The sequence below is a fragment of the Tachypleus tridentatus genome, chromosome 10, assembly GCF_004210375.1.
Source record: "Tachypleus tridentatus isolate NWPU-2018 chromosome 10, ASM421037v1, whole genome shotgun sequence".
Classification (NCBI taxonomy): domain Eukaryota; kingdom Metazoa; phylum Arthropoda; class Merostomata; order Xiphosura; family Limulidae; genus Tachypleus; species Tachypleus tridentatus.
Genome location: NC_134834.1, coordinates 92,376,650 through 92,403,812, shown reverse-complemented (window position 1 = coordinate 92,403,812; position 27,163 = coordinate 92,376,650). Strand labels below are relative to the sequence as shown.

Below are 27,163 nucleotides of genomic sequence, written 5' to 3'. Positions count from 1 at the left end.
CTCAGTAAAATAATTTGCAAAAATTCCAAACAATGCACCCGATACCATAGCGAACCAGCAGTCCGTGTGCTTACAAAGGGTGTGGCTTCTCGTAGCTGCTATCCAATTCGTATCGACGTGAAAAACATATGCTTCTCCAGCTACACAAGGAGTCCTCTATCCTGTTGGAAAAATTGCATAATTACTAACACACCCATCTCGTGCTTCTAGTGAGAGAGAAAACTGGGTAACTTTGCTGAGCGTCTCATTACATTTGTACGGAGAACTGCGAAAAATACAATAATTTATTTTTTTTTTACACGTTAACGAAAGAGGTAGAATATACATAGTACAGTCCTGCACTAAACATTTAAACCAATCAGTTCTCGTCTCGTTTTTCGTTTCAGTTTTTTCGAATGTTTCAGAAACTTACACCTATTTCAGGATTGGTCAATGCAGATGGACAGATGTTTTTAAGTTACTGGTCCTCAATTTCTATTTGTGTGGTCTTTGTTCTTTACTTATAGGTTATGCATTTCAGTTTCGTAACTTGTTTTCTTCACTTAGCAATTCTAATCAGACCTTAATACGTGGCTAAAAATTAATAATCGAAATACATTTGTTTTGGTAAACATAGTCTTATGACATTTCGCTATATTCATTCTTATCTTGCATGGTTATTTCCAGTTGAACTAGCTAGCTTTTTCCAAAGAAATGGATAATAAAAAAATTTTCATTCTATTGAAATGAGCATGTATATAATGTATATATATATATATTTGTTATAACCAAAAACAAGTCAAAACAAAAATAAAAAACACTGCATTAATTGAAAGGATCTCAGGGTACAATGTGGGATATAAAATGTACCCTAGGTTTTAGAGGTGACTGTGGAAGTAGGACCCACATTTCGGTAGGGATACACCGTCTATCATCCTTAACCTCCATCCGCCAGTCTCCCATAAAGGAAATAAAAGTAAAGGAATAGTAATAGAAATAAAAATAAATGATATAGAAATAGATATTGGGAGCGCGAAAAGTGGATACTCAAGCCCACAACGTCCCATATCTATATCACCATTCACTGGCTGCAGACAGTTGTGAAAAGGTGACTGCTCTCCAAAATAAAGAAGAAGAAATGAAAAATAATTGAAAAATTAAACTGCATGGGAAAACAGTCCATTACAGGCTAACCCAACTAACAACTGATATCATCATACAGTTAGGTGGACTGGTAAGGGTTGGGTAAAGTGCCGTTAAGGACTTAACAGCGTTAATACAAGTCAGCCTCGAACCCGCAACCATCTGACTAACATAAATGAAGCCATGTAGCATCGTACATCACGAAAGATGGTGAAAAAGTACACGATGTACATAACACGTGATACATTCATGTATAAAATTCTGTTCATATCTGTTTGAGGCTCGATCTCAAGCCAAAAATTAAAATTCACCCAATTATAATCAAACTCACAATCTGTTCAAAGAACGTGTTAAAGTTCTTTCTTTACGAAGAAATCTACAAACACGGTATTGATAACATAACGTTTTAATCAAAACGTACAACTAAATTACATGACACTAAAAATAGAACTCCTTCACCCCCAGTGACTTAATGGTAAATGAAGACTTATAATGCTAAAAACCGGGTTTTAATATGGGTTAAAGACACAGTTACAGAAGGTAAGCCATTTAACATTAAAATTTTATACACAAAAAAATACATTTTAATAAGGAACATAATATTACCGTTTCACAAAAAATTGTGGCCTGTCTTTTCGCCCCATACTAGACAACTATAACAGACTCCACATTCGTTTTACCTCCGACCATCTGGTTGTCACGTAAACAGCACCCAGTCCCAGCAGGAAAGAACGGAACTCTTAAAACTTTATATATAAAAAAGGGAATGAAAATCAAATAAAAAAACTCGAGAGAAATTTAAATAAAACCATTTAAGAATCAATTACAAGCTTAATATCGACTTTAACAAAACTTTTATGTTGCTTACTTGTAAAAGAAGCAGTCTGGAAGAAGACGTATATTGTGTATCTGAATATAAAACATCTTTTCGAATTACAACAAAACACAGTTATTATTTTTGAAAGTAAGTAGAATAACGTAAAAGAAGAAAATCACGAATTGTAAATTGTATACAAATAAAGTGTATATACATACTTAAAACCCAATAACAAGAAATTAACCACTTCTCGCTAATGCCCACTTGTAAACATAAACAAGTGATTGTGCATTAATAAGATGCACAGAATAAAATCTATATAAAAATAATAAAAATATTATTTAATATTCATATATATGAATAGGTAGCTCCCCACCCAGTGTCCAAAGGATGCCGTATTAATGGGGGATCGTCAAGTGTTGTGGACATCAAAGGTTTATATAACTATTAAGTAATATGCAAAGGATTCCAACACCTGAGGGTCATATGACTTTTAGTTGTCAGGGGAGAGAGTGGCATTGTATTGCTTATCACCAGAGGGCGTGTTGATACGAGCATGATGTCGATGGTTGGCCAAGATATTGTTTTAACATATGACTACTTCATCAACATTTTAGTTTTCATTTCTATATTTAAATATATACCCTAAAAAGTAAAACTATTAAAACTATTATTTTAGCAAGGCAAATTATGTAACTGATTGTTTTTCCATTTCGTAACTAATTTCTATGTGTTTTGAATATGTTATAAATAAAAACAATTATTTTAATGATAGAACTATCACAACATAGCTTATAATTTGTATTACGTGTGTCATGTAAAAAGATTTTTATTACACATTCTATCTTAAGTTATAAGTAAATTTATTATTTCAGCGAGGCAAATATTATAGCATAGCCAATAATTTACCTTAAATATTTTTCAATTGTCTGTTGCTTAATGCAAAAAACACTTCTTAATGTCGCTAGTTCATTAGTTTTATAGGTCTTTATGTAACATATAATTGTCCTGAAACGTTTTATCACATCCAGTGTGTCTTTTATACAAATAAAACCATTATTTAAACGAGATAGCACATTATTATTCATAGCCAATCGTGTTTTTTTAATATTTAAGTTTTGATTTAGTATAAGTTAACGTACGATTATATTTGTTTGTTTGTTTGGTTTGAATTTCGTGCAAAGCTACACGAGGGCTATCTGCGCTATCCGTCCCTAATTTTGCAGTGTAGAACTGAGGGAAGACAGCTAGCCACTCACTACCAACTCTTGGGCTACTCTTTTACCAACGAATATTTTAATCCTGCTGAGAACTGCTCAACAATAACATAAAGTAAATCTACTTTTTTATTATTTAACTTATGTCACATTTTGAAATGTGAATAATTCCAAATAATTTAATATAGAATATCTCTCTTGCGAAATAAACTATGGCACCTGTTCTCCCATCAATTTAAAAGTGAATGTTGAGTTTTGATTATACGCACAGCTTTTCAAATGCAGCACAGGAAGCTGCTGCCGTAAACGAGAGACAGACGAACGCTCGGACAGACACCATTGTTCATAATATATTTAAGATATAATTTGTTATTTGTAAATGAAAAATTTAACTAATATAAATATGTTTGAACATTTTGTTCGTTATAAAATATGCTAATTATCTGATATTTTGAATTTACTTTCAAGGCTATTGACCTTTTATTCTGTCAGTTGTAAGTACTAAAAAAAATTGTAGTAAGAAGGGCAAAATATCTAATGTTAGAAATTCCAGCATGATGAAATGGTTAATTTTGTTAGGGATTTCAAGCATATGATACGTTTTGTAGAGTTTCTAAATGAAGAAACATTCAATGATCACATTAGTTCGAATTATTTGGTAGAATGCCTATTATAATTCATTCACGGTAATTTATAATAAATAATACATATTCTATTTGACTAATCACGTGCTAGAACGCTTAGATATATCGCAGATATTGTTACACTTGGCTTGAGATATACTGAGAAATGAGCATCATAGTCTCCAAATGAGTATTCATCCAGACGATGGAGAAAGCTATCATTGCACATATCGGTTCTAGTAATTACAATTTTTCTCACTTCTAATATTCACAATAAAGATTAGTATTAAAATTTTGTTTGATATTTCTTGCAAATACACTTTGAATGATTAGCTATATATCTGAACAGTTGATCTACTATCTTGATCCCTTATCTAATACTTGAAGTGTTGTGAATAAATCTTTCATAGAGTTTGTGATTTTACATACAAACATTAGTGATATCATGCCTACATAGAGATTTGTATCAGATGATTTAACACAATTTTAAAAACGTGAATAATCAGTTTATATAGTCTTACTGACTAGAAAGTATACAAGAAAATACGGTAAGTGTAGTTTATATATTGAACATGTCCCGACGAAACTTTAAAAAAATAGAATATTACGCGCACACCTTCAGCATTTTATAAAGTGAAAGAATCAATAAACAAGGTTTACTGAGTTTCGAATGCAGTGAGATATAAAAGATAGTTGATTTAAAGTAAGGTGAACATTAAGTTTATAACTACTCTTTCTGAAGGTTCGGCATGGCCAAGTGGTTAAGGCACTCGAATCGTAATCTGAGGGTCGGGGGTTCGAATCCCCGTCATACCAAATATGTTAACCCTTTCAGCCACGGGGCATTTCGAATGTGATGGTCAATCCCACTACTCGTTTGTAAAAGAGTATCCCAAGAGTTGGCGGTAGGTGGTGATGACTATCTGCCTTCCTTCTAGTCTTCCTCTACCAAATTATGGGCATATAGTCCTGCCCAAAACTCGGAACAAACAAACAATTTCTGATGTTATAGAAAAAAAAAATGTGATTACTTAGTTTGAACAATTATTTTAGTATTAAGTATAGTGCAAATACATACATTAGATTCATATATTAGTGATGAACGTATAATCATAAATTGTAACATATATTATGAATTATAATTTTCTTTTCTGTCGTATTGAACTTTGAATGATATCAGTCTCCTCACTCAGTAAAATTTTTCACACCATTTGTAGATTGCATGTGTTGACCTTTCTATCATTAATGTTCATTGTCAATTATCCTTAGACAGAAATGGAAAGAACACCTATATGTAATTAGTTTTAGTAGAGATCTGTCATCATAGGCCTAAAGACTTATGAAAATATCTAAAGAAGGGTAATAACATTAATTTTAATTTCTACAGTAGTAATGGCTAAACGTTACTACATAGATCATTTCAAACTAAACTTTATCGAAAGAAATACAGATTAACTTAATCAAGCTAAACGTGAAATTTATATTATTGTATACTATAAACTGTTTAAGGGTTTAAATAAATGTCCTTTTCATGGTTAATAGAGTTAATGTCTGTTATACAATATATTAGTTATATAAATGAAAACTAATGAAATAATGATATTAATATTAATTAATTTCACATAGTAAACATCAGAAAATGCCAAGCATGTGCTATATAATTATATACTAAAGTATGTTAAACGTGTAAGTAATCGATGCTTAGATCATAAAAAATACAATCAGCCATGGGATAATAATGTAACTATCTCGTTTAAGTAATGGTTTTATTTATCAAAAAGAAATATTAGGTGTGATAATTTTTTTTCAGGACAGATAATTGTATGTTATACGATTTATTAATTATATAAGTGAAACCCATGTAACTAATGAACTAGTGATACTAATAAGTGTTTTATTCATTAATCGATGGATAACTGTAAAGATATTTAAGGCAAATTATTGTCTATGCTATAGTATTTGTCTCGTTCAAATAATTGATTTACCTGTAAATCAAAGTATTATGTATGTTTAAAACGTTTTTACATAATATACATATAATACAAATTAGCAGCTAAATTATAATAGTTGTCTCGTTAAAATAATAGTTTTACTTGTAAAGTATTTAAAACTTTTACCTTACTTGCAAATTAATTATTAAATAAAAATATAATCAGTTATATCAATTGTCTCGTTCAAATAATTGTTTTACTTGTAAAGTATCAAATAACTTTTAAAAATAAATAATTAAATATACAAGTGAAAACTAGAATATTAGTGATGAAATAACATGTTAAAACTATATCTTAGCACTATTCTAACAATATGTTCTCTGGTCTTTAACTTATTATGTAACAGCCACGTAACCCTTACGTGTTCGTATCATTTGCTTATTACCTTATAGTTATGTAATCTTTAAGTGATATCCTTTGGACTGGAGCAGGGGCTAACTAGTCACACGAAAGACATGCAGACACTGTACGTCTTCATCACAATAAGATAAAAGGGTTACTGTATTTTGTAGGTGATATTTCTTATGATTATACAAAGTTCAAGGTTCAATTGGTGGCCATCTCCTGGTAATGCCTTTCGCCACTGGATTCTAGTAATCGTATGATTTATAATACCCTTAGGTAGCCTTGTTGGGACTTTCACCTTTCCTGTCTTTCCTGACATATAAATGATCTTTCTAGGTATATGGTAGCTACTCCTGCATTCAAGGCCAATGTTTACAGTGAAGATCCTCATTGTTAATAAGCCACGAGTTGTCTAGCTTGCCTAGATCCCAATGAATGTCAAATTTGCTTTAAAGCCTTAGACGAGAAGGTTATGGACCCCGTGGTGATTGCTCTCTCGTGGGAGCTCATCTGCTTCTTTCTTTCTCAAGACTTGGTCGACCATGGGGAGTATTCTAGCATTGAGAAAGTTTTCTTAGTATTCAGAATACTGTGGCTATTTCAAAGGTGTACAGAAATCTCTGAGTCATGATGGTGCACTCTCCAATGATGGAGAACCATCTGCCCCTGATTTCTTTGGAGTCAGCAGCAGTAACATTTGAGGTTGTTGAGTTGCCTATAGGCTTGACACTTTAACCATCGATGAAGATGTGGATACCGATGTTTCTTTGATAGAGACTTCCATCATGTTAGTGGTTGTGGTTGGATCTTCTGATGAATAAAAGAGGAGCACAGCCCCTGGTGATATCAGGACTAGCCTAACTACAGAAGTGACAAGTTAATGCTATCCATTTTCTGGATAGGAAAAAGCTAATTTCATGCGTGGCTTATATAACCTCATTGCATGGCACTAACACATTAGATATTGTCTGTGATAAACATCAACTCATCTGTAGTTCAAGTGAAACTAATGGATAACTTACACAGTATGTTTATCCAGAGGATATTAGTACCAGACCGAAGCTTGGTAAAATCTACCTCTGTTTTGTGAGCGACATTACCTAGATAGATCCAGAGGTTTTTCTTCTCTAAAGTCTAGTCGATTGCCATTCATCAAAACGAATTTGGTATCGAATAGCCGAAGTGGCAGTCTCAACTGAAAGCCTTTTGTGGACAAGTAAACTTTATTTGGTAACTATAATATTTAGTTTAACCATTCTAGCTCTGAATTTCTTTTGATGCATTAGACATATTTGTATATTAAAAGAGCTTAAATAAATTTATTAGTTAAAAGGATTTTTTTTATCACTGAAGTCGATTTTTCAAGCATTAAAAGCTTTACTTATGGTTCCACAAAATAACTAATTAAAGTACGAATTATTTTTTCGAACATTTTGGAGATACTTTGTAATGTCTGGTACTTCTTACCTCGTTAAAGAACTGTGTTGAAATACTATTCTCCAAAACTTCTAAAAGTGTTAAAACCATTTAACGGTTGATTTTTAATACACCAGTTAATGTATTAATTATTATAATTCTATGTATTGATGTATACTGTCAATTTTCGTGTTTTTTTGTTTTGTTTTTGTATTCTAACCTATACACTTCAGTGAACTGAGCTTTTTCGTTTATTTTTTATTTGTGATAACGTTGTACTGACGATTAAGTGCATTTAATACGAAAACTTTTCATAAACTGATACGCTCCCTAGTAGCTCAGTAGCAAACGTGAAAGCTCAATAATGCTAAAAATCGTGTTTCGAAAACGGTGGTGGGTGGAGTACAAACAAGGCTTAGTAAATAAACACAAATAAACGTATCCAATGGAGTAAGTGTCGCTTCACACCGCGAGTGACCATTTACGTAATATCTTTCGGGCAAATAAGGCTAACAGTTACATTAGGGCCTGCATGTGAAGTTATAGGAAATTCTCCAACGTAACCTTTTTTTTCTCTCTCTCTCCGTTACATAATGTAACTAACTGATATTTTCTAAACCAATATGTATTTGTAATGTGCGTAATTAATCAGAAATAAAATCTCAATGTTATGTTTCGTCTTACTTTTCTTTCATGTAGTGCATGATGCGATGCAGTGGCTGCCACCTACAAAGATCCCATTTTCATCTCATATCAATTCTGCGTGTATATTACATACCTGTAATTCTTTGTTATCTCAACCACATATTTTATGTACTAAAAGTTATTTGCGCTTCCGTTTAATTTTAAATGTGGCTCGGCATGGCCAAGCGTGTTAAGGCGTGCGACTCGTAATCTGAGGGTCGCGGGTTCGCATCCCCTTCGCGCCAAACATGCTCGACATTTCAGCCGTGGGGGCGTTATTATGTGACGGTCAATCCCACTATTCGTCGGTAAAAGAGTAGCCCAAGAGTTGGCGGTGGGTAGTGATGACTGGCTGCCTTTCCTCTAGTCTTACACTGCTAAATTAGGAACGGCTAGCACAGATAGCCCTCATGTAGCTTTGTGCGAAATTCAAAACAAACAAACAAAACAAATTTTAAACGTGTATTGTCGTCTCTGTTCATTGTTACGCTGCACAGCATTAAGGTGAACTGTAAAATGAACTTTACGTTAGTTTAATATTTATTAATTATCCAACAAACGTTTGTCTGATACAAACTTAAGATTTCATGTTAATAATTATTTGTTCTCAATGCATTTGATAGTCGTGAGAAAAATTTCAAAAGGCTATATGCCAAAGTTTATTAACTTATCTCCGCAAGAGCCAATGTTCTACTATAGATATTAAATTAATACGTGAAAATTGCAATATGTTAACGTACTATAATATATATGCTTGCGTGTGGTAGCCCTATTTCGACCTTTTCTCAGCGGCTTCAACTGTCTTAGTCCCACTTTAAGGACCATATATTTGATTGACGACGAATTTGGGGATAACAGTGCAACGCTACGAAAGTAATATTTATAGTTGAAAATATATGCGATAGTTATTTCTATCGTGCAACGACAAAGATATGTACATATATCTCAAGCTATGCTAGATTCGAGCACATAACATGAAATGTCTATAAATTTTCTAAAGTTAATTTTTAGGTAGAGCACGATCTGGGTTTTGCTTCAGTTAATAAGGCCCAGAAAGACTATCGACATTGCAGTTAGTATGCAATTACTACTTGTTTACAGATTCAGGCGAGTGATTATAATCAACTTCGCAAATATTGGTGGATATTTTTTTTTTCCAGCGAATAAAGTTCAAGTTACTTATTAGTACTCGACAAACCCACTTGAAGTAAAAATGTATCTCAGGACGGCTGGTATGGGTATTAACACTTTTATTAATAAAGCAGAAAACAACCTTCCTGGATCATCTTCAGGTTAATAAAGAGAGAATTTGCAACTGACCGTTGCCGGGCACGTCTGAGGGACGACAGTATAAACGGGTACGGGATTGTAGGGGGCGTTGCTGTTAGATGTTAGGTTATTAATTAGTATAGGCAAAATACACTTATCAAAACTTCAAATTCAGTAAAAAAAGAACACTTTCTACTTGAAAATTGGTATTTTTGTAACGTAGACACCTTTCAAGATTTGTTTGTAATTAAACACAAAGCTACGCGATGGACTCTCTGTGCTCCGTCTGCCACAGGTATCAAAACCTGGTTTCTTGTATTGTAAGTCCACGGACATACCGCTGTGCCACCGAAGGCGGGGGAGTCCAAGATAGCGAAACATAATTATTAAGCATTGGATTTGTTGTGCAGACCCTTAGAAAAGTTCAAGCATTAGAAAGGCTTATGATAATATGTTCTTTATATCCATTATAGAGTGATATATATAATATGTCAGTAGTTATTTTTTTAGTATTAAGAGTGTCAATTAATACCACACAAGAGACACTAAATTCATCTTTTTGTAATGTTTGTCTAATACTTGAATCCACTCTTTAGTTGAGGTTTTAATCTACTATCTTGCTATGTTTCTCTAACATGTTAGCTTCTTTTTGCTTTTATTTTTCAAATATCTTAAAACCAGAATCAAAGTAGATAGTTTAATGTTTCATCTTTCCTGTCGTAGTTGTTTCTAAGGATATTGAGTACTGTACGCTTGCACTTTACGCAACGAAAAATCCTGTATTCTGTACTACAACTTTCTATATACATATAAAATGCTTTTAGTGTCTATTTTCTAGTGTTATCTTATAAATTGTACCTTCACATGTCCTTGTTTTTTTCATGTTGGGGCCCAGCATGGTTAAAGCACTCGACTCGTAATCCGAGGGTCGCGGGTTTGAATCCCCGTCGCACCAAACATATTCGCTCTTTCAGCTGTAGGGGCGTTATTATGTTATGGTCAATCCCATTATTCGTTGGTAAAAGAGTAGTCTAAGAGTTGGCGGCGGGTGGTGATGACTAATTGCCTTCCCTCTGGTCTTACACTGCTAAATTAGGGACGGCTAGTGCAGATAGTTCTCGTATAGCTTTGCGCGAAATTCAAAACAAACCAAACCAATTTCATGTTGGTATTGCAACGTGTTATAATTAATCTCGGACGAGTCTTCGATTTATTATGTTGCGTATACTGCTTATCAAAATTACAAATAGCCGGAAATTCTAATTAATTAATTAAATGTTAAAATATATCAAATTTATAATATTTGCAACAAGATTGATGTATACAATTTTCTTTCTTAACAGAAATGTATTTCAATATACAAACAACAATACAATTTATAATAAGAGTTATTAGAAATATTGGTTTATATACGAGACTTTTACAAATTTACAAAGTATAATAAGTCTTCTATCTGGTGTACGACTGAATATTTTATCGATGGTTCATGTCCACGATGACCAAATTAATTCTGAGTTGTTATTTTTTACCTCGCTTGAGCTAGCTAGCTGTCTTTTTTTTGGTTGTTATTTTTACCAATGAAAATATTTAATGTTCTTTGAAAATTCTAACATCAGAAGTTTATTCACTAAAGTTTGTAATGTTCAAAATCTATAAAAATTCCTGATCAAATATGTGTAGTTTTCCAATTAGTAAGTGTTTATCACAATTATAGCTTCCAAGGTTTACAGTATACTGACTGTAGCAAATTATCAATATTATATTATTGTCTCTCGGCTAGCTTTTATACCAATTAGACGAATTTCTCGATCGTTCAACAATGTTCCAAGATATAACAGTACACTTTTTTTTTACAGTATTATTTTAAAAATTAATAAAACATGCATATTTTTCCAGGTCGTCGCGAGTCCTCTCCTAGCATTTTCACAGCCGGCGAGTATCGTGACTGGTTAACTCGAGCACCTTCCACGTCAGCAATATACGAGCGCTTGAGACGAGGGACGAGGCTTCCGTCACGTGCAGCCCCTGCCGAGGATCGCACACAGTGTCGAGAGCTTACTGGATTCGCTCCAACAGGTAAGTTTATAACGTTCATACATATCAACTATTTAAATTTGTTCAATAGAATGTTTTCGGGAAATTCTCTCTATAAAACTCTATTTCCATTAAGAAACCTTTAAACTATTCTAGAGTGGTCTGTTCTAAAGACGTTCGTATTTTGTTTTCTTTGACTTTAAAACTTGAGTGCATGAAGAAGCTATAGTGATGTAAGGTGGATGTATCGCACAGTAAAAATGTAAAAAATATTATTGAAATGTTTTACGCACTGTAAAAAAGGAGATTTTAAAGTACTTTTATTAAGCTTCTATGTATGTTTGTTTTTAATTTCGCGCAAAGCTACACGAGGGCTATCTACGCTAGCCGTCCCTAATTTAGCAATGTAAGACTAAAGGGAAGGCAGCTGGTCATCAACGCCCTCCGCCAACTCTTCGGCTAGTCTTTTACCAACTAATAGTGGGATTGACTGTCACATTATAACGCCCTCACGGCTGAAAGGGCGAGCATGTTTGATGTGATGGGAGTTCGAATCCATGACCCTCAGATTACGAGTGAAGCGCCTTAACCACCTGACCATGCCAGGCCTTTATGTACGAACATTAATAATAAATAGTCACCCTTCTAAACCTTCTTTGTGATGGTTCAACGGTAAACTAGAGGAAAATTATAGTACAGCATATCAGTGTTCGATTCACGCAGTGAACACCGCACAGGTAGTGTATTCTGCAACTCCATGCTTGTCTACAACGAACAAAACATTATATGAAGTATATTTCAGTGTATAACAGTTGGAAACCAGCAGTTTTATCTCCCTACAATCCTTAGAATGTAAATGATGTAATGTAATAAAATGAACCCGCGATTATTTTACGTAACAGAAAACAAGCTTCAAATAAAGTAATGAAAACTATTATTGTAACATATAACGCCCCATCTCTAACATAATAACACACAGAAGGACTTAGCTACACAAAATGTTTATTAACATCTTGGAGTGTGAAGTCATTATTTTAGTATAAGTACGGGAGTAACTTCAGTATATGGTCGTTGCTGGCTGTATTAGTTTCATATTACTAACTTTAAAAAAAAACTATTATGTGTTTATTGTACACAGTTTAGAATATTTATACCATACAAGTTATTTTATAATAAATACGAATAGTATATATGTTAAGAAGTTGTACTGTTCATTGTTAGAACAAAGACGTAATATGCAAGTTAAGAAGTTGTACTGTTCATTGTTAGAACAACGACTGGTGGTATACAAGCTAAGAAAAGTTGAGCTGTTCACTGTTAGAACAATGACTGGTGGCATACAAGCTAAGAAGTTGAACTTGATGTCTTAATGTTTTGCAACCAATGTAGTTGATTGATTTAGCCGAAGAGAATTCTGCTTTTAACTCACCTCCAAAACAGTAAAATGCGTACAATGTTTTAGTTTTTATCATTTTAAGCATAAACATTGCCAGTACAGTATTTTTCTATTTGATATTATGATGTATTTAGTTACATATCCAGTGAAATATCAAGAATACAAAGCAGTTTTCAACGAGCGTCCTACATATTGTCATGAAAACGTTTAGGACTTCATAGGTAATAACTTACAAAACACTAACATTCTCTAATAGCAGATAAACCAACGACTGTTGTCAGTCTTATTAAATTAAATAGAGATAAAAACTTAATTCGATAAACCATGAACTTGTAGAGATCTGATATAAATAAATTCGTGGATCGTAAAACAGAGAAAAAATATACCCCAATGAGGATTAAAAACAATCACTAAACATTAAAGTTAATTATAACAATAACATGATAAAATATTTGGTATTTATATCCAATAGTTAAGTAACAGTTTAGGTTGGTGATTAATATACCATTATTTTTCACCAATAGAACAACTGAAGGGGACAAATGTATTTTCCATATAAATCTGGCATACTGATTATCTTAAACATTTGTATTTATTTGTATTTAGCTGATTAACATTTGTATTTATATACCAGAAATTCGTAAAAATGTATGCGAGTAAGCAATAAGTAGTAAAGCACCCAGAATGTAACATTTTACCACTTTAATATCAATTTATAACGTGTTTTCACTCAGTAAAGAAATTTGTTTAATAGTAAAGCACGCAGAATGTAACATTTTACCACTTTAATATCAATTTATAACGTGTTTTCACTCAGTAAAGAAATTTGTTTAATAGTAAAGCACCCAGAATGTAACATTTTACCACTTTAATATCAATTTATAACGTGTTTTCACTCACTAAAGAAATTTGTTTAATAGTAAAGCACCCAGAATGTAACATTTTACCACTTTAATATCAATTTATAACGTGTTTTCACTCAGTAAAGAAATTTGTTTAATAGTAAAGCACCCAGAATGTAACATTTTACCACTTTAATATCAATTTATAACGTGTTTTCACTCAGTAAAGAAATTTGTTTAATAGTAAAGCACCCAGAATGTAACATTTTACCACTTTAATATCAATTTATAACGTGTTTTCACTCAGTAAAGAAATTTGTTTAATAGTAAAGCACCCAGAATGTAACATTTTACCACTTTAATATCAATTTATAACGTGTTTTCACTCAGTAAAGAAATTTGTTTAATAGTAAAGCACGCAGAATGTAACATTTTACCACTTTAATATCAATTTATAACGTGTTTTCACTCAGTAAAGAAATTTGTTTCGGATAATTTTAAAATGTGTAAATAAAACTGTGTTGTAGTTATTAAAAAGATTCTAGGAAAAATTAGAAACATAATAAACATTTTAACATCTCTATACAATACTTCAATACATGAACACATTACACCCAAAACATTTATTATGATACTTTATTTCATGTTTGGAATAAGACAATCCAATGTTCTAAAAAATTACTCTCGAGAAACATACATTATTATTATTAATATAGTTTACCATAATATTATTTTTTGTAGATCAGTTATTGATATCTGGTGAAAACGCTAAAATTCATTTTATGATTTCTTTGATTATATTACAATTCATATATCCGACTGGCCTTATCAACTACGGTACTTCCTTGTAGCCCAACCCCGAAAACGTAACCTCAGTAATGTTAACATTATCATCCAAATTCAACCCTTCACCCCAGCCGTCCGTAGAGATGTGATACCTTTTCTTTAAAAATTAAGTACTGTTAAAATTAACTTAGAAGTAAATTGTTTCAACAATACTGAGTTTAACTATGTCATTACAGTTCTGGTCAACAATACCGATGTTAAGTATGTTATATCAATACGATTGTGGTTAACAATACCAACATTAAGTATGTTATATATATACAATTCCTGTCAACAATACCAAGGTTGAGTATGTTATATCAATACAATTTTGGTCAGCAATATCGAGGTTAAACATGTTATATCATTATAATTCTGGTTAACAATTCTGAGATTAAGTATGTTATACCAGTACAATTCTGTACAATAATACCGTGGTTAAGTATGTTATATGAATAAACTTCTGGTCAACAATACTGGGGTTAGGTATGTTATATCAATAAAAGTCTGGTCAGCAATACCGAGGTTAAGTATGCTATATGAATAAACTTCTGGTCAACAGTACTGAGGTTAGGTATATTATATCTCTACAATTCTGGTCAATAAATCGAGGTTACGTATGTTATACTAATATAATTCTGGTCATCAATACCAAGGCTAAGTATGTCATATTGATACAATTCTGGTCAACAATATTGAGGTTAAGTATGTTATATGAATACAATTCTGGTTAACAATACCGAAATTAAGTATTTTATATCAATACCATACTGGTCAACAAATCGGAATTAATTCTGTTATATATTTATAATTCTTGTCAACAATAACGAGTTTAAGTATGCTTTATCAATACAATTATGGTCAAGAATACCGAGGTTATGTATGTTATATCAGAACAATTCTGGTCAACAATACTGAGGTTAAGTATGTTATATCAATACAATTCTGGAGCCTCGTCACGTCATTGCAATCTATGTCGTCTCATCTGGTCATGATTTATCTGACGACCGTGCATCTTAAGAATAACCTCGCAGTGCTGATTCCATTGTGAAAAATTTATCTTAAGGATGTCATATCCTTTCCACACCAACTCTTCCTGTAATCTTTCCATGATTCGTCTAGTCACTCTAGTGTATGAAAACGATTGTTTCATATTGTCGGTTTCAGTAGTCCGTTTGCACAGGAATCAATAGGTGCTGCATTCAGTGTTTTGAGTGGTATGTCTTCTTTCTCCAGCTGTAGAGGGTTACGTCAGTGGAAAGGAAGATATGACTATAAGGTTTTAGGCTTTAGTTTTTCATAAACATGGTAAAAATAGAACATAAAAACTAACAGATTGAAACAAAGAGTAAGTGTGGAACACGTTTAAATAATATATTCAAAATAGTTCATTTTAGCGCAAAACTACACAGTGGGCTATCTGCGACGATGGTACGATGCGGGGATCAAATCTCGAATTTAAAGCTATAAGCTCTGCTACGTGTCGTTGAACCGCTAGTTGTAGTTCAAAGAGAATATTTGTTAAAAAACTGAATATTAAGTGAAATATATAAACTTTTTTAAATGAAGAACAACATTATCAAATATTTGTAGAATGTTTTAAAATTGGATTTTATAATTCAGTTCGAATGTTACGCACGAGGTTAATAAATCGTGAGGGTGCATTTACTTTACTGTATACTTATTTGCAATTTATCTTTTATAAAACTTTAATTAATCAAAAGTAATAAAATAAGAAAAATAACTAATTCATTCTTCATTTAAAACCTTGATATGTCTTATTAAACGGTAAGCAAAATATAAGTGTGTACATTTTATTTGGTGTGTTATTAATTAGAACACGCTGTGGTAGTTGTGTTCATTTTGAATTCTGTGTTTTAGTTAGACCTTCTTTGCAAATGGTAATAAATGATCTGTAGTTTAAATTCATATTAAAAGAGGTTTGTTAGAATATTTCTAGCAGAATTTACTCTGAAGTCACTTAAAATTCTACTAAAATCAACTGATCGGTCTAAAGACTTGAAGTGTAATTGTGTTATGAGAAAACTTACCTTTCTGTACATGTTTAGATTTTTAGTGTGTCACATTTCTAGACGAGTATGGAAAATAAGACCTGAAACAATTAAATACAAAATTAATTTTCGATGAACACAAGAAAACTTCAGTGTTGATCAAAATGAACGTGGAAGGAAGAAGTTCACTGAATTTTGTCTGAAGAAAATGTCATTTTGTTTATGAAATTACTGTGGTAAGTTACAGTTTGTACAAAATATGTTCTAGCGAAATCAACCTTACGCGCTCATGAACTAAGATAGGATAATGTTTGGAATGTTTTGAAGTTGGAGTTAAGGTGTTATTTTGTTCGAATTTAGTTCGTGGAATATTTCAAAGTGAAACTTGTACTTTACCTTTTCTAACAATTCGAAAGAGAATGAAAAATCTGCATATCTTTCCGAGTCACATATTTATGTTCGAGTGTTGATTTTCTGTACTAACGTTGTGTCGTTTCTCTGCGTTCTAGGTTTAGTGTATATTTTCTTGATGAATAATCATTAAATTGATCTGTTTATCCCGTAAGGAAAGACAGCGTGGCCTCTACCCTTCAAATGTTCCTGTGAGACAGTCTCTTTTAAGGCCAAAGGCTGAAGAACTTACCTACACCTCCAACATAAACTACCCCAACAGGGTTGGGTTTCACCGCCCTGTACCTTTGCCCTCCCCCTCTAAACACTCAGATGAAAAGCTCCACTTCCTCACTCTGGAACCGCAAGAGTTTGATAAATATAGATCACAGAGAGAATCTAAAATCACGCCCCATTCTTCAGACACATTCAGTGGGACGCTGCGAGTTCAACTTCTCGCGGGTCGGGGCCTGAGACCCTCGGGGCAGTTTGACCGCTTCAGAGATCTGTATTGCGTGGTTGAGTGCGATCACGTGCACAAGGCAAGAACGGCAGTAAGAACGGGCGACAACAGTTTCGACTGGGACGAGATATTCGATCTTGATTTGGTAGAAAACCAAGAGTTATCTTTCCTTGTTTACAGCTGGGATCCTCAAAACCGTCACAAGCTATGTTACAAAGGTACCGTACATCTCAATATGCATAAGAAAGGATCTACCCACAGTCTAGCACTGAAGCTGGAACCACGAGGAACCCTTTACCTCAAGCTGCATTTCACACATCTCAGGCAAATACTGGAGAGGATCCCGGCACCCACTTCCAGTGGGGTGTTCGGAGTAGACCTGGAAACTATCATCGCAAGAGAAAACTCTAGCTTGGGTGTGCCACTAATTATGAAGAGGTGTATTGATGAAGTCGAGTCCCGTGGGCTAACCACTGTTGGGATTTATCGCCTGTGCGGGTCGGCTGTTAGGAAGGAAATGCTCCGAAATGAGTTTGAAAGGAATGCCTGGTTAGTTGATTTAACTGAAGAACACGTGCATGATGTCAATGTGGTGGCCAGTAAGTATATGTTTATATAAATAACGATAAATATATACGTATATAAAACATTTACTAATTTAAACTAACACGTAAAGCCTATTTTACAGAGATAATTCAAATATAGTAATGTATTTTTACCCAGTTAACAAACACTGACATTAATTCCATTAACTTCGAAATATATAACCTATCTCGGACGGATCGATCCAAAGTTATTAAATAATAAGAAATAAATAACACACAACGTTAAATTTGTTACCCAACCAAAACCATTTTTTAAAATGTCGATTCCTTATGGATTCGACATCTCTCAGCGGTATGTCTGCGGACTTACAACGCTAAAAACCAGGTTTCGATACCCGTTGTGGGCAGAGCACAGATAGCCCATTGAGTAGCTTTGTGCTAAATTGAAAACAACAACTTCGACATCTACCGTGTCATCACGAAAGTGGTAAACGTAGAAATATTAATCTTCACATTTTAAAAAACGTTTGTAACTGTGTATCGATTTTGACGTTGAGTGTTATATATTTATATAATATTTCAACATTTATTACACACAGGTAGCAAAAAATAATACACATAATTATAAAGTTGAAAAAAATGGTCCAAAAACCGACTCCTTTCGAACACTAATTGTTGTTGTTTTTCATCAGGAAAACACATGAATGTTTTAGTTTATTTTGAACAACACTATACCATAATTTCGTTCATAACAACTATATAATTACTGCAAATTACACATCAACTTTTAAGTGTTGTATCTTACAAAAAGCGCGAAAACTGGATATTCTTTCTCAAAAATCGTTTCCGCAGGACATGTTGATTTATTAAAGATACATTGAATAATTAAGGAGACAAATGAAAATAACGTTTAAAGCTAACCAGCTTTGTCATCAAATATACAGTTAATTAAATGAAGTTTTGAGCACTCTCCAGTTTTATATGTGCTCATTACTTCCAAGTTATGATTAACTGTACTTGTCTATATTTTCTAATGGATAAGGAGCTGTTTTGGAATTTCATAAAACACATTAAAAATTTCGAGTCACTGACTGACATCATGTATATACACAGTTAAATAACGTATTAATTGTATTAACGTATTTAACAGTAAGCTAGATAATAAATACGGATCTACATTTAGAAAACCAGTATAAGTTTCATGTGCACAAGCTATTTCCATGACATATCCATATGAACAATTGCATATCACAAACACCTATAAAACAAAAAGAATAAATATATATAGATATAAACGGTTCGTTTGGATTAAGAAAAGAATGAAGAAATTGACGGATTTCAGCGTGATTGGATTATTGAAATAGGGCGTTGTTAAAACCGCCGTCTTCGTGCATTAGATGGATTAAGGATATCTTGCAAAGGTAAGTGGAATGCTTTGTACATGTCAGTCCTACGATTGGAGCCATTTTTAATAAAAATTACGCTGCAAGACTTTTGTGAAGATGCACGGTGGTTAGGTAAAGTATGATCAGCGGTGGTAATAAAGATTGTAATGATGTGGTGAAGTTCAAAATCATCTTACTATAATTTTTTCGATGTCTATAATATGTGAAATTTAGATATATATTATCTAAATATGAAACCTTTTTTAAACGAAATAATCATGTTAAGCCTGTACGGGTCTAGTGTTAGCGAGATGGCCAACTGTCTGTGGTATCAAAATCAATAAATGATTTTATATTAATTTGACTTTGAATATTATCGATTGTCACGCTCGTTCATTACATCCTTTGTCATATGTTACAACCCTGGAAACAATACAAACTTCTATAGAACTCAATGAACTAAAGAAGTGCTCCAAAAATTTGCATCTTAAAGAACAGGACGAAACTCAAGCACTTAAAACTGTGGACATTTCGAAACAAGGCACAGTTAGGCCTACTAAAGTAGAAATTTACTTTAAATTGCGACGTTCTTTATATATAATGCTGTATATATTTTAATCGGTCGTAATAATCAAAACTTTTCATCTGAGACAGCATTTTAAAATGCATCCTGTGGCAACAAGGTACCTAATGTTAACCATGGTTTTGTAGGGTTGCTTTCTTCCCTTTCAGTTATTTGTCAATACCTTCTGAATTATTCCGAAAATCAGAAATTGTTTGTTTGTTTCTTGAATTTCGCACAAAGCTACTCGAGGGCTATCTGTGCTAGCCGTCCCTAATTTAGCAGTGTAAGACTAGAGGAAAGGCAGCTAGTCATCACCACCTACCGCCAACTTTTGGGCTACTCTTTTACCAACGAATAGTGGGATTGACCGTCACATTATAACGCCCCCACGGCTGAAAGGGCGAGCATGTTTGGCGCGACGGGGATGCGAACCCGCGACCCTCAGATTACGAGTCGCACGCCTTAACAAGCTTGGCCATGCCGGGCCCCAAATTCAGAAATAGATTTCTCTTTTGGGTCAGAAACCTGCAAAGCTATATGAGATAGCTATGTATAACAGTATTTAATTTTAAACTGATAGACTAAAAGAAATACATTTATTTAATTACATCTACATCCAACTCTTGGACTTCTCTTTTCTGATAATTTTGCATGCTTAGAGAACGCGAAATGAAATATCAGTGTCGCGGGTGTAAATCCTGTGTCCGAACATGCTCGTTCTTTCAGATGAGGGTACGTTTTATTGTGACGGTCAATTCCTCTGTTCGTTGATAAAGAGTAGTCCAAGTGTTAGCAGTGGGTGGTAGTGACTAGCTACCTTCTCTCCAGTCTATCACTCGAAAATTAAGGACAGCTTGAGCAGACAGCCCTCAACTGGGAATTGTCTGTCACTCACATAGTAATTCCTTGAGTCTAAAGTAAGGAATGCCTTTATGTGGCAACGAGCTACAAACCACGAATCCTCGGTTTAACAGACAAGGCACACTAGCCACTAGGCCACATCTAGTCCCCAAAAATATCAGTTGTTCAAATACATTTATTGTTCTTTCTATACGCAGAACATCCAAAGTGTAAACCGGTTTAGAAGAAAATCAATTGGTCAGTGTCTTATCTTATTAGGTTGCATTTGTTCTTAGACCAACACATGTAATTCAGGAACTTATGGCGTGTGTGTGTATACGGGTTGAGAGAAGTCTAAACAAGACTTTATCGAACGTTGTTGGGAGCATCATGCGACAATTGTCCAAACTTTGAAAGTTGCCCACGTTTTCGATTACCTGCAGTTTTATTTATTAATCTTAGAAATGCCTAGCTGATTCAGCATGGAGTAGAATCACGAAGTTTGAAGAAAAAATTTACCGTCTTACCACTAGGAACATTTTGTGGTACAGTAACCATCATAGAACCCTGGCTCTAAATGTGCTGACGAGGTCACTTAGGAATTCTTTCGGTTTGATTTGATTCAGATGTTCGCGCAAAGCTACATAAGGATCATCTGCGTTGATTTTAAACTAACAGACTAGCAATAAGGCAGCTAGACAACAGCACCCCAACCACCACCAACTCATGGGTTACCTACTCTTGTCGAATAGGTGAACTTTATCGTCATTCATATAGCGCACCTACTTCTAAAAGTGACCGCGATTCTTTCTTTTTTTGTGGCAAAGGGACATGAACCATGAACCCTCTGTTCCACAGAAAGTTACGCCAACCACGAGGTCACGCTAAACTCATAAGAACTATAATGCATAACCATTCACTCTAATACTTGGGCCATTTAAGAATTCTAACACCTTAATCTATTTCGGATTTCGGGGTCATCTGAGAATTCTAACATAAATCCATCATCTACTGGTGACTGGATCGTGCAAGGGTTCTAACACACAATCATCCACCTCTGCTAACTAGAGCAGTGAAGAACTCTATCACGTAATAATTTGATTTATAATATCATGGCACGTAATGATCCTCAATCCCGTTCATCCATCTCTGATAACTAAGTGCATGAGAATCCTAACACTACAATACAATCATCCATCTATGCGAAAAACATAATTAACAACTCCCCATCTTTGGTCAGTATATCATGATACTTAATGAAATTTTCAGTTAAAAAAAAAAGACTGTTCTCCATATTAAAGTTATCAGTGTTTTTTTGTGGACATGTTTTTGGACAATTTATCAAGTTCAACCTGAGTCTTTCTATTGGTCGTTGCAATTGCAAATGGTTCTTAAAGGTATTAGGAGACAAGGTACTTCATTAAATTGTTTTTATAATTAAGCACGAAACTACACAATGAGCTATCTGTGCTCTGCCCATCACGGGTATCGAAACTCATTTTCTAGAGTTGAAAGTTCGTATAGATACAGCTATGCAATTTGTAGAGGGGGAAGTACTCCATTAAAAGCAGCGTTGTACAGACTGGTTGAAACAACGTATTTGTAATGGAAGGCATAAGCGTAAGCCCCCAAGTGGCTCAGTGGTAAGTCTGTGGACGTACAATGCTAACAACCGGGTTTTGATACCCGTGGTGGGCAGAGCACAGATAGTCCATTGTTTAGCGTTGTGCTAAACAACAGCATAAGCGTAAATATAATTAAAACTGTATTAATAATACTAAATACATATGAAAACAAATTTCCTTTGTTAAGGAACCTAAAATCAAGCTATTAGACGTGAGGTTAAGTTTGAAAACAAAACACATTATTTGATCCTGAATATATCTTAATTACCTGTAGACCTGCCGCGAAATGCAGAAGACAGCTCATTGTTCATAACACTAAGTATTTCGCCCTCTGCAAACAATTGTTTGCTGCACTCTTGTATGTTTTGTTTTTTTTTAATTTCGCGCAAAGCTACACGAGGGCTATCTACGCTAGCCGTCCCTAATTTAGCAGTGTACGACTAGAGGGAAGGCAGCTAGTCATCACCACCCACCGCCAACTCTTGGGCTACTCTTTTACCAACGAATAGTGGGATTGACTGTTACATTATAACGCCCCCACGGCTGGGAGCGCGAGCATGTTTGGTGCGACAGGGATTCGAACCCGCGACCCTCGGTTTCCGAGTCGAACGCCTTAACACGCTTGGCCATGTGCTGCACTCTTATCACTTTGTCAGTTATGCTGGAATGTAACCATGTTTTGTATACCCAGTATTAGTACGTAGTTTGATCAAGAGAATATTTTTTATCATTATCGTATTTTTATAAAATATTTTTAAAATATTTCTTATACGTCATAGTTTACCCTAGAATTTAATTATAGCTCTAGTTATACAGTGATTTATTTGCATGAAGCGTGTCATTTCATCCAAACCTGTCAATAACACACACACATATATATTTACTAATTATGCCGGCTAGAAGCCTCTTTCAATATGTACTCTTAAGTAAAATAGTAGATACCCAATTGCTAATTATAAAGGAATTTCTCACAAAAACCACTGCCGTTAAAAAAAGAAAGAAAGAAAATAAAAATCGCCCCCTGTTGTTTTTTTTATCATTTCATGAGTCCACTTCTCAATCTTTAAACAGGTTTAAAAACTTCCAAACATTTAACTGATATAAAAGTTCGGCAAAATATTCTGTGTAGCGTTAAGTAGCTTTCGCATAAGTTAAAACGTGCGATATGTAGCACACTTCTAAACGTGTCTAACAAACGTATACACGAACCTGTAAGATACTCCAAGACAAAACTCTTTCAATAAACAGCAGGGAAAACTCTCAATACTAGGTCTTTACTCAGTATAACAGCCGGACTCTGAAATAAAATTTATAAATAATTGGAGCTTGGATAACAAGTATATGCTGCCACAAATAAATTCTAAGAAACAGGTAACTTTGGATACAAGAGGTAAAGAGATATAGAAATAAGGTAGCTTATCAGTGATGTCGAGAAAACCCACTTGTAGAAAAATTTATATGTAAAAACGGCTCGTTTGGGTTTAGAAAATATTTTACATAGAAGAGCGAACAACGTTTCGACCTTCTTCGGTCATCGTCAGGTTCACATAAGGTAGCTTATGTTGTTAGTGAAGGAAAAATCGGAAAATTATGATAGAATTTTATAAATTATTTCACATATTTCGTAGAAGCTTTTGTGAGTTTCTTTAGCAAACTCTACATCCTTCTATACTTTAAGCATGTAAACACGGAATTTAAACAATATCAATATCAATACTAAATATATATCATGAGTTGATCAGTTGGATGTTCCGCTATAATTAGCCTAAAACCCATAAAATATTAGAAATATAACTAGGAATAAAAACCGAGAAACTGAAAAGATTAAAAAGGTGAGTTTGTCCAGGTGTTCGAATTATTTAAATACCTTTGAACAAATATGTCACAGGAAATAAAAAGAAACGTTACTCAAACTTTTGCCAAGACTCAACTACCAAACTTCGTTACCGATACGTCTCAAATATGTTCTCTCTTCAATAAAATATTTAATATCTTATTTTTTTAGTTAATATTGGTACTATGAAGAGTAACTATTTAGCACGATACTATTATATACTATTACTTAATGTATGAAATGTTTAGAAATACGGAGGGTATGAAGTGCTCAACATACAAACACCTATAAATGTTTTGTCACTATTTCATGGTATCATAATATATATAGCTATTGTTATTTTTGCTATGAATTCGTTACATCTAGTGATCTGATAATTCAATTACTGGTGTATATCTATCTTCTTAAGTGCTTCGTACAACTGTTTATAGGTTGTTAACTTTTGATAGCCTCACATAGAGCGTTATTGTTGTAAATTATATATTTAACGTTCTAACACAGGTGTTGGTCAAAGGATACATGATATTATCGAAAACGTTGATTAATACTCAAACATAAGTACATTAGTTATAAACACGAATGCATTCAACGATTTGAAGTTTAGTGAAATACTCAATTATAAATAAAATAACTCAATTCGTTATCCGTGATGACGAGGAACCCACTTGAAGTAAAAGTGTATTCTCAAGACGGCTATTATGGGTATTAACATTTAAATTAAAATATAGTATAGAACAACGTTTCAATCTTCTTAAGTCACCTTTAGATTAACAAAGAAAGTTCCCAATTGACCTTTAGGGACGAGAGTATAAAAGGGTACGGGACTGTAGGGGGCGTTACAGTTAAATGTTAGGTTATTAATTAGTGTAGGTATAAAGGTGTTCCTTTATATTGGTTTAACTTTGGTTTTAGTTGTTATATAAGTAGGGCTTCTTTGATTTTGCGTTTGTTTATATTTCTTTCCCTATGAATGTTTTCTATGGTTATGTTGTGTTTATTTGATTTGCAGTGTTCAGAAACGTGTGAAGGTGATTTGTGTGTGTGTTATTTGAATCTGGTTTCCATTTTTCTGCTTGTTTCTCCAATATATAGGAGTTATGGTAGTTGTTGCATTGTCAGTGTAGTTTTACATAGTATGGACTTTAGTTTTGTACCTGTTTTTTTCAATAAATTTGGTGTTTACTGAAATATTGTGTTTTGTTATAAATTTGTTTGTTTTTTCCAAATGTTGGTTATTTTTTCGCTGATGTCGAGAACATGTGGTACGCAGCATTGTAAGATATTGTAGTTTGTTATATCTTGGGATTTATTATTGTTCGTTTGTTGTTGATATGGGTATGTGAATGTCATTTTTTCCACGGTTTTTTGAGGAAATTTGTTGATGTTGATGAAGTGTTGTTTTATTTTGTTGATTTCATCATTAATTTCTTTAATTAAAGTGCTAATACCAGTCGTCTTGAGAATACATTTTTAATTCGTTATTATTACGTGAATTATTCTCACCACATAATTTAAAACAAATCTACCAACTAAATAATGATATTGTAATAATATGTTTCTATCATATTTTAGCAGTGTAAAAAGTATGTTACTATCATGTCTTAACAGTGTAAAAAGTATGTTACTATCATGTGTTAGCAGTGTAAAAAGTATGTTACTATCATGTCTTAGCAATGCAAAAAGTATGTTACTATCATGTTTTAGCAGTGTAAAAAGTATGTTACTATCATGTCTTAGCAGTGTAAAAAGTATGTTACTATCATGTCTTAGCAGTGTAAAAGGTATGTTACTATCATGTCTTAGCAGTGTAAAAAGTTATCATTTTTTATTAATTTTCAGTAATAACATTACTAAACATTCGTCTTATTTACCTAGATTATTAATAATTTAAATATTATGAAATCGTAGAGGTTAGTGACGAACCCTCGTATGTTTACAGCCTCAGATTTAATAAAATACTGAAGTTTTAAAAATCACATTCATTCGTGTGAAATATTTACAGCTAAATCTCGTCGGTTTTACATATTTGCATTACGTGAATCTCGCCAATTTGGAAATTCAGAGAATAACGCTTTCTCTACGCCTTTCTATTTGTTGAATATGCATATTGAATGAGAAGATATTCTACAGGGAATAATGAAACATCCTCAACATGTAAGTTCTACAAGTCGTACTTGAACAACGAGACACGGAATACACGAACCGAGCATCTATATCAACTTACTTGTGCGTTCATCCTACTCATGCTGTTACAGTTTATTATTTAAAGACCATCCGGTTTAAAAATTACAAGTAAACATTATGGAAATACTGAAACAAAAGCATATTTGACAAACTAATTACACAACTAAAGAGTATTTAAGTAAGAGTTATTTATGCAGACTCGACACCATAGATAGTAATGTTTGTACGAAGTAATCATTCTAACGTAACTTTATGCAGTGTTTTCAACAGTACGTCATTTTAAGTCGTTTCTTTGTTTTGTTTCAGATATCCTTAAAGACTACCTCCGGGAACTTCCTGAACCTCTGTTTACAAAGAGTGTGTTTGGTATGTTAGTGGACGGAATCAGCGTTTGTCAACCTGACGATCCTGAAGGAAACATTAATTTAATTTTTAACATACTCGATTGCTTACCAAAGGTCAACAGGGTAAGGAATTTAATAAACGTATATTTATTATCCAGTGATAACACTGCACAACAAAGTTTTTGCTTCTTGAACACTGTTAGGTGATCCTTATAGATTTTTAGCTGCTGATCACAAAAATCACATCACAATTTGCCCATCACGTACCGTTTCATCGAAATCTTCAGTTTTGCTACAATGGAAAAACGTTATCAGGACAACTGGAATCCGTCAATGCTTGTTGACTACTGCTAGACATTGCAACGTGATGTACCGGACATTGAATACAAACGAAA

General features: G+C 33.5%; 1 pseudogene across 1 annotated transcript in view; it reads left to right on the top strand.

Annotated features, from left to right (window-relative positions):
- LOC143229866 (rho GTPase-activating protein 100F-like) overlaps positions 1-27,163 on the top strand; it is a 128,332-nt pseudogene that overhangs the window by 91,359 nt on the left and 9,810 nt on the right. Inside the window, exons 4-6 of the transcript XR_013016104.1 lie at positions 11,381-11,560; positions 17,160-18,045; positions 26,731-26,891. The product of XR_013016104.1 is annotated as a rho GTPase-activating protein 100F-like (transcript). The remainder of the gene's footprint in view (positions 1-11,380; positions 11,561-17,159; positions 18,046-26,730; positions 26,892-27,163) is intronic.